This window comes from Mesoplodon bidens (genome assembly GCF_964165515.1).
Source record: "Mesoplodon bidens genome assembly, chromosome: 18".
In the NCBI taxonomy this organism is placed as follows: Eukaryota; Metazoa; Chordata; class Mammalia; order Artiodactyla; family Ziphiidae; genus Mesoplodon; species Mesoplodon bidens.
The window spans coordinates 4,625,212-4,636,576 of record NC_138175.1 but is presented as its reverse complement, the minus strand read 5'-3'; the positions used below and the strand labels follow the sequence as shown (position 1 = coordinate 4,636,576).

The 11,365-nt window shown below is 51.6% G+C and overlaps 1 protein-coding gene across 5 annotated transcripts in view; it reads left to right on the top strand.

Annotated features, from left to right (window-relative positions):
• The first annotated feature begins 1,352 nt into the window (after nucleotides 1-1,352).
• KIAA0513 overlaps nucleotides 1,353-11,365 on the top strand; it is a 58,967-nt gene continuing 48,954 nt past the window's right edge. For 2 of the 5 annotated variants that reach the window (XM_081216857.1, XM_081216854.1), the window contains exon 1: nucleotides 1,353-1,458. The gene's annotated coding sequence lies outside the window, so the exon portion shown is untranslated. Of the gene's footprint in view, nucleotides 1,566-3,682; nucleotides 4,273-11,365 lie in introns of those variants that run through there. The other 3 variants (XM_081216853.1, XM_081216856.1, XM_081216855.1) reach the window with 3 other exon arrangements.

Below are 11,365 nucleotides of genomic sequence, written 5' to 3'. Positions count from 1 at the left end.
TTTTGGCCACACCACACGGGCATGCAAGATCTTAGTTCCCCAACCAGGAATCGAACCCATGCCCCCTGCAGTGGGGAAGGGAGTCTTAATCACTGGACTGCCAGGGAAGTCCTCCCTCCCAGAAAGTCTTTTAAGTTCAATAGGCCACCTTCCCAGAGATCAGTAGCTCCATACTTGGGGCACAGGAAAGACACTTGATCATCAATCCATATGTCATCTTTTCTCCTACATGGCAGATCTTTAGTTCCTTCTGCCTAACTGCTAGGACTTCGGAGAACCCCCAGTTTTCTGAAATTGATAGTCTGCCCTCGTTCAGATACCAGGGCATTCATTTAAAGGTAGAGTTTTATTATGTCATACAGCCAACCCCCAGAAGGAGCACTGTAGCTCTGCAATGTAGATCTGGAAATGTCTTTAGAGAATTTGAGGCATCAGAGCCCACACACTGTTTTGCTAGGTGCTGGAACCAAGTTTGCCATAACCGCAAAATTATTGGGAGGGGGTGTCAGTTTACATTTCTGTACTTGCTCTAGAACTGAAAAAGCTCCCGTAGGAGATACTTTTATTTTTTACCTTTTGTGGTTTTGGTTGGTTGGTTTGGATTGAAGAGACGTGGAAGAAACCCAAACCCGACAGCCTGAAAATTGTGTTTATTGTATCTGGTGAAAAGATGCTGATTGGCCTAGACGTTTCGGAGCAGAAGGTGGGATCCATCAGCTTTAAGAAGCCCCCTTTCAAAAAATCAATCGGCCTCAAATTGCCCTTCTATTCCATACATCCTTGCTTGACTTGTTTCACAAGTATGCTCGTTAATGTCAAGACGTCACCCTAACTCTGAAATAGGCCAGGAGGAAATGGCAAAGGACATCCTTGTTTTAAAGGTGCGGACACCACGGCGGGGAAGCAACCAGAATCAGGCCCTACTTTCTGGCTCCCTGCCGGGGCTCCCCCCTCCAAAATCACCAAATCACCCACTCATTTGTTTGCAGAGCGGCCTGCGCCCACCCAGCTCTGCCCCGCCTGGGAGAACACCCTAGTTTTGAGCAGATCCAGCAAACAGGGTTCCCGGGACCCTCTGTTAGAGCGAACCACGGGAAGTCCCCGAGCGTGCTCCCAGGGCCGCAGGACGAGGCCTCCCCGCCGAGGGGCGACCCCAGGCCCAAGCGACGCGGGACTTGGGCCGAAACCCTCGGGAGGGCCGGGCGCCGACAGCTGCACCGCCCACTCACGTGACGCCGCTCCCGGGCCGCCCCGCGCCTGCGCAGACGGGGCCGGGAGGAGGGGCGCCGGGAGGGGGCGGGCGCGGGGGCGGGCGCGGCCAGCTGACTGACAGCTCGCGCGGGCCGGCGCCTCAGAAGGACCCGGCTCTGGGGCCGGCGCAGTGGCCGCATTCCCGAGCCCGACGGCGCCCGCTCGCTCCCCGTCTGCCCGGCCGCCGGCCGGCCGGCCCCCGCCGCGGTGAGAGGGGACCCTGCCAGCGGCCAAGAGGGGAGGGCGTGCCGGGTTCTCCCGGCGGCGAGGGGGCTCTCCGAGGGGCGACAGCTGGAGCGCCCAAGGACCGGCGGGTGAGGGACCGTGGGGTGGGGTCGAGGGCCTCTGGGGTTTCTGCAGGAAATGGGAAGGCGGGGCAGGAGCCCACCGTGTGAGGAGCAGTGCGATACCTGAGGGGGGGGCTGGACAAGGTGTCCCCGCTCCCCGGTGGCTGACGGTGTCGCCAGGTGGCTTAGGGATGGAGCCGGTTCCCCCCCGCCCCCCGCCCCGCCTCGACTCCTGGAAGGGCGTGCTGGGGAGGGGTGCGTGGGACCGCGATGGGAAAGACAGTTGCCAAGTTGTGCTGTGTGTTGGATTTTAAGTTTTCTGTCCCTCTGCTCCTGGGGTGGCAGCTGGGGGCGGCATGGGGGCCAAGGAGAAAGGGCTCAGCTTGTGCCTTCCCAGGGCCCCCTCCTCCCCACGCTCAGGAAGCAGGAGGAGCTTTGCAGAGGGGCCAGCACTACCGACACAGTGTTGGAGGCTGTTTGGAACAGCTGGTTCCGAGTGGCCTGCACCCGCGTCCGGGGTCTTGGAAAGGACAGGATGCGGTCCTTCTGGAGCTGGGTGCGAGTTGCCCCTTGGTGGGGTCTGGGCTTCCCTGGGTTGTACGTTGATTGTATTTGGGAAGAGGAAGATGACTTGGCAGTGGGCACGAGCCAGCTCCTGTGACTCTGCCTAAGTGTGAGGCCAGGGTGCCAGCCTGCAGACTGGGCGGGAACTCACCTCTGAGCTGGCACAGGTGAGGTGCTTGACATGCAGGCTGTCCCTGAGGCGAGTCAGCGTTTGGAGGCAAGCCAACAGCTGTCAGGGACCAGGCTGCTGTAGCCAGGCCGCCCTCCAGACCATTGTCACCTAATGCTAAGGTTTTGGGCTCATTTGCTTAGAGGCACCCCCTCCCTCACCCTAAACCAGGGCAGCCAAGATGCTTAACACCGAATTAAGTAAAGAAAAAGAAATCCAGTTGTATTACACGTGAGCGCTTCTTCCCATCTTTTCACGGTTCTGTTTGGAAGTGTATGTTCTCCCATTGTTCCATCCCTCCCTTGGGCTGTCACTGGGTTTTTTTTTTTTTTTTTTTTTTTTTTTTTTTGTGGTACGCGGGCCTCTCACTGTTGTGGCCTCTCCCGTTGCGGAGCACAGGCTCCGGACGCGCAGGCTCAGCGGCCATGGCTCACGGCCCAGCCGCTCCACGGCACGTGGGATCTTCCCGGACCGGGGCACGAACCTGCGTCCCCTGCATCGGCAGGCGGACTCCCAACCACTGCGCCACCAGGGAGGCCCCTGTCACTGGTTTTTATTTCCACCTTGTGCAGAAATAGGACTGCTTACGCATTTGAAACACAGGGCGACCGGCTATTGAGTTCAGCTCACAATGAGAAAGTTGACTCATGAGATTCTCTTTTTCCGTTAAAGAAATGAAGATGGCTAAGGACTCAGGCATAGACACTTCAGCGAACAGCAGATTAACTTCTCATTTGGTTCTGGAGTACATTCCCGTGTTTTGTTTTGTTTTGTTTTTTTGCAGTGTTTGTCTTTTGTATGGCCTGTGTGAGTTAATGTGAAGATAGTTCATATTACTTAAGAACATAACAACTAAGGCCAGTGAAAAGCTACTCGGTGACCTGAGTAAATCACAAACCTTAAATAAGTTGCTTTGGATTTCCAGAGAGTGGAGGGTATCCACAGGTATTAGATGTGCTTCTTTTTGCATGACTATAGCTTTGGTTCTTTGAAGGTAAATTGCTTTGGGGTGACCCCAAATGGCTCTGAGGGCACTTCTTTTAGGATAGTCTTTAGGAAGGGTTTAGGGTGGGATGAGTCATGCTGCGTGCCTCCCCATCCTCCCTCAAAAAAGAAAATAATCTGGTTAAAAGAACCATCAGAAGCAGCCTGGGAAGAGAAAACGTCAGGAAAAGTCAACCCTCATGACACGCAAAGGGAGGGGTAAAAATGCTTATTGCCAGTGATAACCCCTCACTTTTACAGGACAGTCATTTGCAAACGTCTTTCACACAGAATCTTAATTGATCTTCACAAATGTCACAGATGAGGAAACTGAGGCCAGGTGACTTGCTCAAGGTCCCTTAGCTGCTAGGGGGCAAAGCAGAGTGTTAACCCTAGCCATCTGACACCACATGCAATGGCCCGTCACCACTCTGCCGAGTGGGATGTGGGAAGGATGAGGACAGATGACACACACACCCCAGGGCCCTAGGGCTTTCCCAGCATCCTTCTCTCCCACCGCTTGCCCCACCTGCTAAGTCGGCTTGGCTCGCAGGTGTGGATTCTCTTCACCACTTCCCTCTATCCCAGGCTTGGGAGTCTGCGCCTACTCAGATTTGTTGAAGTCTTTGAGAAATCTAGTGGGAGGTATGATTGCAGGGAGTGTCTTTTGCCCAAGCACTCAGTGTTTCCTAATAGTCTAGGTGTCTTCAGCCATGTGATGCAAGAGACCAAAGCAATTCTAGGGCAACTTGCCATAATCATTTTTCTTGTCCTCCACCCGGAAGAAAAATGCAGTGGTTGTGAAACCTGAGGAGTTGACCCAGTGCTTTTGTTTATTTTATCCAGTTTTTTATGCATGGCATTGTTCGCATTATAGTGACACTTTTTTTTTTTTTTTTAAAGAGGGCACAGCTGTTCTCATTAGGGAAGAATGAGTTTGAATCCTGTTTTCTCGATCTGAGCATCTAGATCTGAAAAAGGACACCAGCGGAGGTTATCTGAGATGCGTTTCAGCAGGTCAGTGGTACAAAACAGAATTAAAACCAAGGCAGTCTTGGGGCACATCAGTGGACATGTAGATCTGGAATGACAAAGGTGAAGGTTCTCTTCTACTTCATGCTTAGAATATCGAGTTCTCTTCTGGGCTTCACATTTAGTGAAGGACATAGAAAAAAACATCAAGCATATTTACTGGAAATTGCTACAGTGGGGAATGAACGAGAGCTGGTAAGCCTGGAAATCTTGGGAGTCAAGATTCAGGACTGTCATTTATTAGACTTGTTTTGTGGAGGTCCAAGATCCCAAGAATGAAAGGACAAAAGTTATACTTAAAAAGGCTTCAGTTATAAGAACTTTATGGTGTCAGAGTGATCTTTTAAAAACTAAGAATCAAATCATGGCTCTCCCCAGTGACTTCTCAGTAGTCGTGGGGTCAGATGCAAACTTCTCACCTGGGTCCACTGTACAAGGACTGACTGGCCTTCCTTGTTTCTCCAGCTTCCTCAGTTAACCCTCTCTCACTGTCTCACAGAAGCCCCTCTTTCTTCCTGTGCCTTGACCAGGTCTAGCTTGTTCTGTCCCAGGTCCTTGCACTGGCTGTTCCTCCGGCCAGATTCTCCGTGGCTGACTCCTTGTCATTCAGGTCACCGGTCCAGTATCCCATGCTTAGTGGGACCTTCCCTAACAATATAAATAATTTCATCCCGGTCCCCAACCCACTCACTCGTGTTACGGTGTTTTACTTTCTTCAAAACATCAGAAATGGCCTTATTTGTAAGTGCTTTTATTTGCCTGCTCCCCATTTTACCATTGTATCAGCAGTGCTCCAAACAGTGCCTGCCTGGCACGTAGTAGGTGCTCAATGAATATTTGTTGAGTGAATGATTTTTACGACAGATCTTTTCAAAGATGGGAGGGGTTGCTGCATTGGTAGATACTAAATTAGTCTTCTTTTACTAGAGACAGTCATCCATAGGCTGGCTAGCTGACCATCGGGCAAGAGAATTCAAGCATTAGATAGACAGTAAAACCAGATCCTTTTCTGTATGAGTCTCCTAGGTCTGCTATAACAAAGTACTACAGACTGGGGGGCTTAAAGCAATAGATATTTTCTTACGGATCTGGAAACAAGACATCCAAAATCAAGGTGTCAGCAGGGTTGGTTCCTTCTTGGGGGCTCAGAGGGAGCGTCCGTTTGGGACCCCCTCCCAGCCTCTGGGGGTTTCCAGCCATCCTTTCTGTTCCTCAGCTTGCAGCTGCATGACTCCTACTCCTGCCTCTGTGGTCACATGGCCTTCTCTGCACGTGCATGTGTGTGTGCGTGTGTGTGTGTTTTCACATTATCTTCCCTCTGTGTGTCTCTCTCTGTCTTCTCTCTTCTTGTAAGGACACCAGTCAAATGGGCTTTGGGGCCCACCCTATTCCATAATGACTTTATCTTAACTAATTACATCTGCAAAGACCCTGTTTCCAAATAACGTCCCATTAACAGGTTCCAGTGCTTCAGACTCAACGTCTCTTTTGATTGTTCAATTCAATGCATAACACCTTCTAACTTCAAGATCCATTGACCTTTTAAAGGGAACAACTGGCAGGAGGGGCTGGGTTATTTTTCAGGCTAAGGACGTGGTTTTGGATGTTTGTGCCCAAAGCGTTTGTAATCCTTACAACTCGCAACTATCAGCTTGTGATCTGTGTGTGGCCCAGGTGAGGGGAGGGAGGGTCTGAGCCGTTGAGTGACTTGCCCGCGGTCGTGCAGGACCCGACCCACCTCTTCACTGATTGCAGAGCCCATGGCCTCTCCTCCCCTCCCCCATCCGCCAGTGGCCAGGCCTTTCTCGTGGCTCCGGCCCAGGTTAGGATGCGGGTTTCTCCAACGGCTCTTCAGGGGCCCTGGAGGGATGATCTCCTCCCTTGGCTTCTGCTTTACCCCGTCGTCCTTGTGGTAGAGGAGTGGCTCAGTGACAGTGAGATAAGCGGTGCAGCTGGACACGATGTTCCCAGGTCAGACCTCACACAGCTGGTCAAAGCCGGAGGCCACAACGTCAGAGAAGTCACGTTTTTCCTTTGTTGGGCTTTTCCAGTGATTCTGAGGGGCTTTTAAGTAAGGTCTGGAGAACCCTGAGTTTCGGTGTCTCAGATTTTGACCCTGAACAAGTATTGCTGATGTTCTAAAGATGAGCCATGCAGGAGTTCGTAGAGAGACTTTGCTGATTGGGGCCCGGGGGGTGGGGGCGGTGAGAGCAGGGCAGGCTGCCAGCAAAAGAGCCGAGGCGCCTTGTCCCTTCGCCTTCAGAGACCTTTTTGTTTCTGGGTCTGTCTCACCCAAATACCCGATATCCCCCCCTCCCTCATTTCATTTTTTGTTGGCTGGGTCATACATGCAGATGGTACAAAACTCAAAAAATAATACAGAAAGATGCCCAGTGAAAAGTGGTTTCTGTCACTGCTTCCCCTGCCCTCCCCCAGCTTCCCAGTCTCTTCCCCAGTGGCACCATCTCCACCAGTTTCTTCTGTCTCCTCGCAGAGACCTTGCTGTCCTTTACTGTCCCCAAGCATCACCTCCAGCCCGCCCCACCGCACGGACTGTGCTCCCATCCCTGCTTTCCGTTCCTCCGGCCTTTTCAGACCCCTTGCTGTGGGCACCTGAGAGGCTGGTCTGTTCCCGGGTGCTAAGAGCTAATGACAACACCTCAGCCAAGAGCTTTATATTTAGACGGGAGGTGCTTAAAAGAGATGAGTCTGTAACGGTAAAATGTGGGGCTTTCAGGGAAGAGTGTGGGGAGGGAGCTTGTATTTATGGGGCGCTTTTTAGATCGGGTTCCTTGAACTTCAGGGTTAGCCCTGATGAAGAGGTGAGTACAGAGACTCAGGGAAGGAAGCAGGGAGGGGCAGTTGATGGTGTGTTTCCCCAGGGCATCGAGGTGGTGTCTTCCCAGCTCAGATTTGCTGTGCCGGGTACTCTCTGGGGGTCGGCACTAACCCTCACAAGAACACTGTTGGGGGAGCTGCTGCTCCCCCCCCATTTCACAGGTGGGAAAGCTGAGGCACAGAGAGAAGCGGGGCGATGTGCCTCTGTCATATCTGCTTGTAAGGGCCGAGCTGGCTCGCAGCTCCAGGCAGGTTCAGTCCAGGTACCAAAGCTGCGTGTGCATGTCATCTCCCCAGAGTTTGGTGGTATCTTCACAGCTCTCAAAAGGCAGCGTGATCCCAGTGTGGCACCCGGGTGACACTCCATGTTGCGCTCCAGAGGAGGAACCTCACAGAAGGAAAATCTGTCATCCCTCAGGCTTTCTGGGCTCATTCAAGAAATGCTCTCCTGCCTCTAAAGATGCAAAATGATGGGACTTCCCTGGCGGTTCAGTGGCTAAGTCTTCGCCTTCCAATGCAGGAGGTGTGGGTTCGATCCCTGGTTGGGGAGCTGAGATCCCACATGCCTCATGTCCAAACAACCAAAACAAAACAGAAGCAATATTGTAACAAATTCAGTTAAGACTGAAAAAAAAAAAGATGCAAAATGAATGACCAAGACTCATCCCACCGTAGGGATAATCTCCAACAAAAGCTGAAAGAAATGGTAAATTCGGAGGGGAAAACAAGAGAGAGAGAAATGGGGATTATTTTTTTCTCCCGTTTACCAAATCCACATGCGCAAGCTTGTGCCTGGGTGCAGGCCGTGTTTCTCAGGGACAGCCTTTCACAGACAGGTGTGCTCTGAGGCCTTTGCATCACAGCCTGGCATGAGTCAGAGAAGATGATTCACCAGTAGCAAAAATGACCAATGAGCTGGGGAAAAAGGAGACTCTAGGATCAGCAGGGCAAAGGGAAAATACCAGAGTAAATGAGCTTGGAGGGCTGCTGTGCAGCTGACATCCTTGAGCGAGAGGCTTTGGGGGTAAAGCAGGGAGGCTAAGATCAAAAATAGGGCCCAAGGGGCTTCCTTGGTGGCACAGTGGTTGGGACTCTGCCTGCCGATGCAGGGGACACGGGTTCGTGCCCCGGTCTGGGAAGATCCCACATGCCGCGGAGCGGCTGGGCCCGTGAGCCATGCCCGCTGAGCCTGCGCGTCCGGAGCCTGTGCTCCGCAACGGGAGAGGTCACAACAGTGAGAGGCCCGTGTACCGCAAAAAACAAAAAAAAATAGGGCCCAAGAAAAGTGGGGGAAAAAACCCCGCCAGAGAAGAAAACGGACCTGAGCTGTGCGTTAATAGTAAATACCAAGAATGAAGTAAAAGAATTAAGTGAGATCAGAACAGTGAAAACGTAAGACCCCTCCCCACTTAATTCGTGTGGTGGTGTACAGGAATAGGAAACCGGTCCACGGAGGAAAGCTGGTCCGGTCCCCTCTCCGCTCTAGGAAGGGGTAGATTATGCTGAAGCTCTTGAAGCAGCAGGATCACGCTTAGAACCCCGCGGCTCCGTGTGGGTGATCAACAACTTCAGGGCCACCCCTGGTCGGGGAACTAAGATCCCGCGTGCCGTGCGGTGAGGCCAAAGAGAAAAAGAAAAAAATCTCACTTACCTGAAAGAAGAAAGTAAGGAGGATGAAAGAGGTCGTCTACATAATCAGAATCTAACGTGAGGGGAATTAACAAGAATCCTGTGCCCTGTGGCAAAGGCCTCATCTCTCAGGTCACGTTGAGGGGCTGAAACCCGAGGGGTCCCGCTAGGTTGAGCCCTCCCGCCTGGTGGTCCTGCTGTGTCCTCGCCTCCGTGCCTGTTGCTTCTCTGCACGGCCGCCCGAGTGCAGCATCTTTGCAAAATCGAAAACAGACTGTGGCGTTCCCCTGGTGCAAACCCTCCAGCGCTCTCCCGTTGTTCCTGGGATGAAATCCCGACTCCGTAACGTGCCTCCCAAGCCCCTGCCTAGTGCACGGCCTGCAGCTCTGCCAACCTCAGCTGGACCAAGTTCACTCCCACCGCAGAGCCCGTAACTTGTCATTTCCTGGGGCCGAGGACGCAGGTGGTGGAGGTATCTCAGGCTGAGCCACATGCATGGGCTTCAGCTTCTAGCAGCCACACGAAACAAGTAAAGGAAACAGGCCCAGTTAATTTTGCTAGTAGATTTTATTTAATCCAAGATATCCAGAATATTATCATTGACATAGCTAATCAACATAAAAATTGTTAAGACAGCGTACATTCTCTTTCTGTGCTAAGTCTGGGATCTGTGCGGTTGGCACGTCTCAGTTTGAACGAGCCACATTCCCTGGCTCAGTGACCACACGGGGACAGTGGCTGCAGCTCTAACCTGCTTGTGCTTCACTCACGGCACTTAGGACAGACCATGATGCTGTCTGTTTACCTCTGTTCTCTGACTTGAGCACATGCTCCTGGAGGCCCAGACTTTTGTTTGCCTTGTCCACGTGGCCCAGCACCTGGCACCCTGTGATGCTCAAGAATGTTTATTGAGTGATCAAACACGTGACCGAGCAAAGGAGCCTCACCTCCATCCTCGTCATGTCCCAGAGGCAACTCAGTAGTTAGTGCCATTTGGAGCCTCTTCAATCAGGGGCATTGCATGCACAAGGTTCCCTGCTTCTTGTAGGTCCCTAACTATTTCATATCGGGACTTGTGTATTGTCAAAGGCCCATCATGATTATTCTTTATTGGGCTTTTTTGGGGGGAGCGACAGTGATACTAACGAGAGAAGGATTTTCAAAAGGAAGCAGTTAACAGGATTGAGACCCTGGTGGTGTTACTGCTGAGAGTTAATCTAGATCAGGGATTTCAACTGGGGACAACATCTAGGGACCTTTTGGTTGTCACGACTGGGGCTTGCTTCTGGCATCCAGTGGGTGGAGGCAAGGGATGCTTCTAACCATGCTACAGTTTGGCACACGGGACAGACCCCACTACCAAGAATTATCCAGCCTGCGTGTTGATGGAGCCACTGTTGGAAGCCCTGCTGTGGATCAGCACGGCTCCACATTGGCTGCGTTTCTGAATTGCCTCTGGTAACGTCAGGGAGGTTATTAGTCTCCAGAAACTTGACAGGTTCTACGCCGGGCCCCATCCTTTCATTCCCTTGTCTCTCTTTCATGTAAACCGGCCCCTACTTGTCATTTATTTTCCTAAAAGGATAGCCCAAACGGGAGCTGCCTCCAGCTAAAGCCCTTGAGATGAAAGAAAATCAGCTCCACGTTTACAGCATGAATTAGAATTCTGCAGAGAAGACATGTGGAGAAGCCCGCGCCTCGAGGACCATGGATCAATGCACTTTAAGCCCTTGGAAGCCGTTTGGAAAGCTTTGAAGCAAAGCAGCAGCGGAAACCCATCTCTTTTCACCTACGTTGAAATAAACATCTGCCAGCTACGCTTTCAAACAAACAAACAAACACGTATTTGTACTCAGAAGCAGGACTGGAGTGCAAAATTACATATATTTCAATTCTTGTTCAATATTAAGGCCCCCCCAAAATAAGAGAATTCAGCTCTCATAGTATTGTGGGTAGAAAAGGGATTGATTATATATGTTTTGATTTTAAGGTTTTGGGGAATACTTGCAAATATAGAGTTGTGCTAGGCTTGGCAATATTTTTTATCTTTGCCAGTCCTCCGACTAGTTCTGAACAAGTCTGAACAGTTGTGTGTGTGTCGGGTGGTTCCCACTACCCCTCACCCGCTGCTTCGTGCTGTTTTCTCCTGCAATGTCTCCCCTTGTCTGACTGGCAGGCTCCTACCAGATTTGACCCAAGCAGTGCAGTCTAAGTCTCCCCAGGCAGCATCAAAGTCTCCTGCTTCTGGGCTTCCATGCATGTCTGCAGCCTGGAATTACAGCACTTGTCCCGTTGCTATAATCATTTACTTATGTCTGTGTCTTCTTAGATTGTGTTTGGTAAAGGAAGGCCCATATCCTCTTCATCTTTGTATCCCCAGGACTTAATCACAATTCACAGGACATGGTAGGGGCTTAATAAAATGTCTGTCGCACGAATGACCTGAACGCTACAAGATAACACCTTTTATCCGTCACGCTGGTTCGGCCTCCATCCGAGACGTGAGGCAGTGGCTCTGTTCTTGGCCTTGGATGGTGAAGTTGCAGGACTCGGCACTGAGCAGAGATGACAAACCGGTCCCAGGGTAGTAGTGGCCCTGCACTGTCCCTGG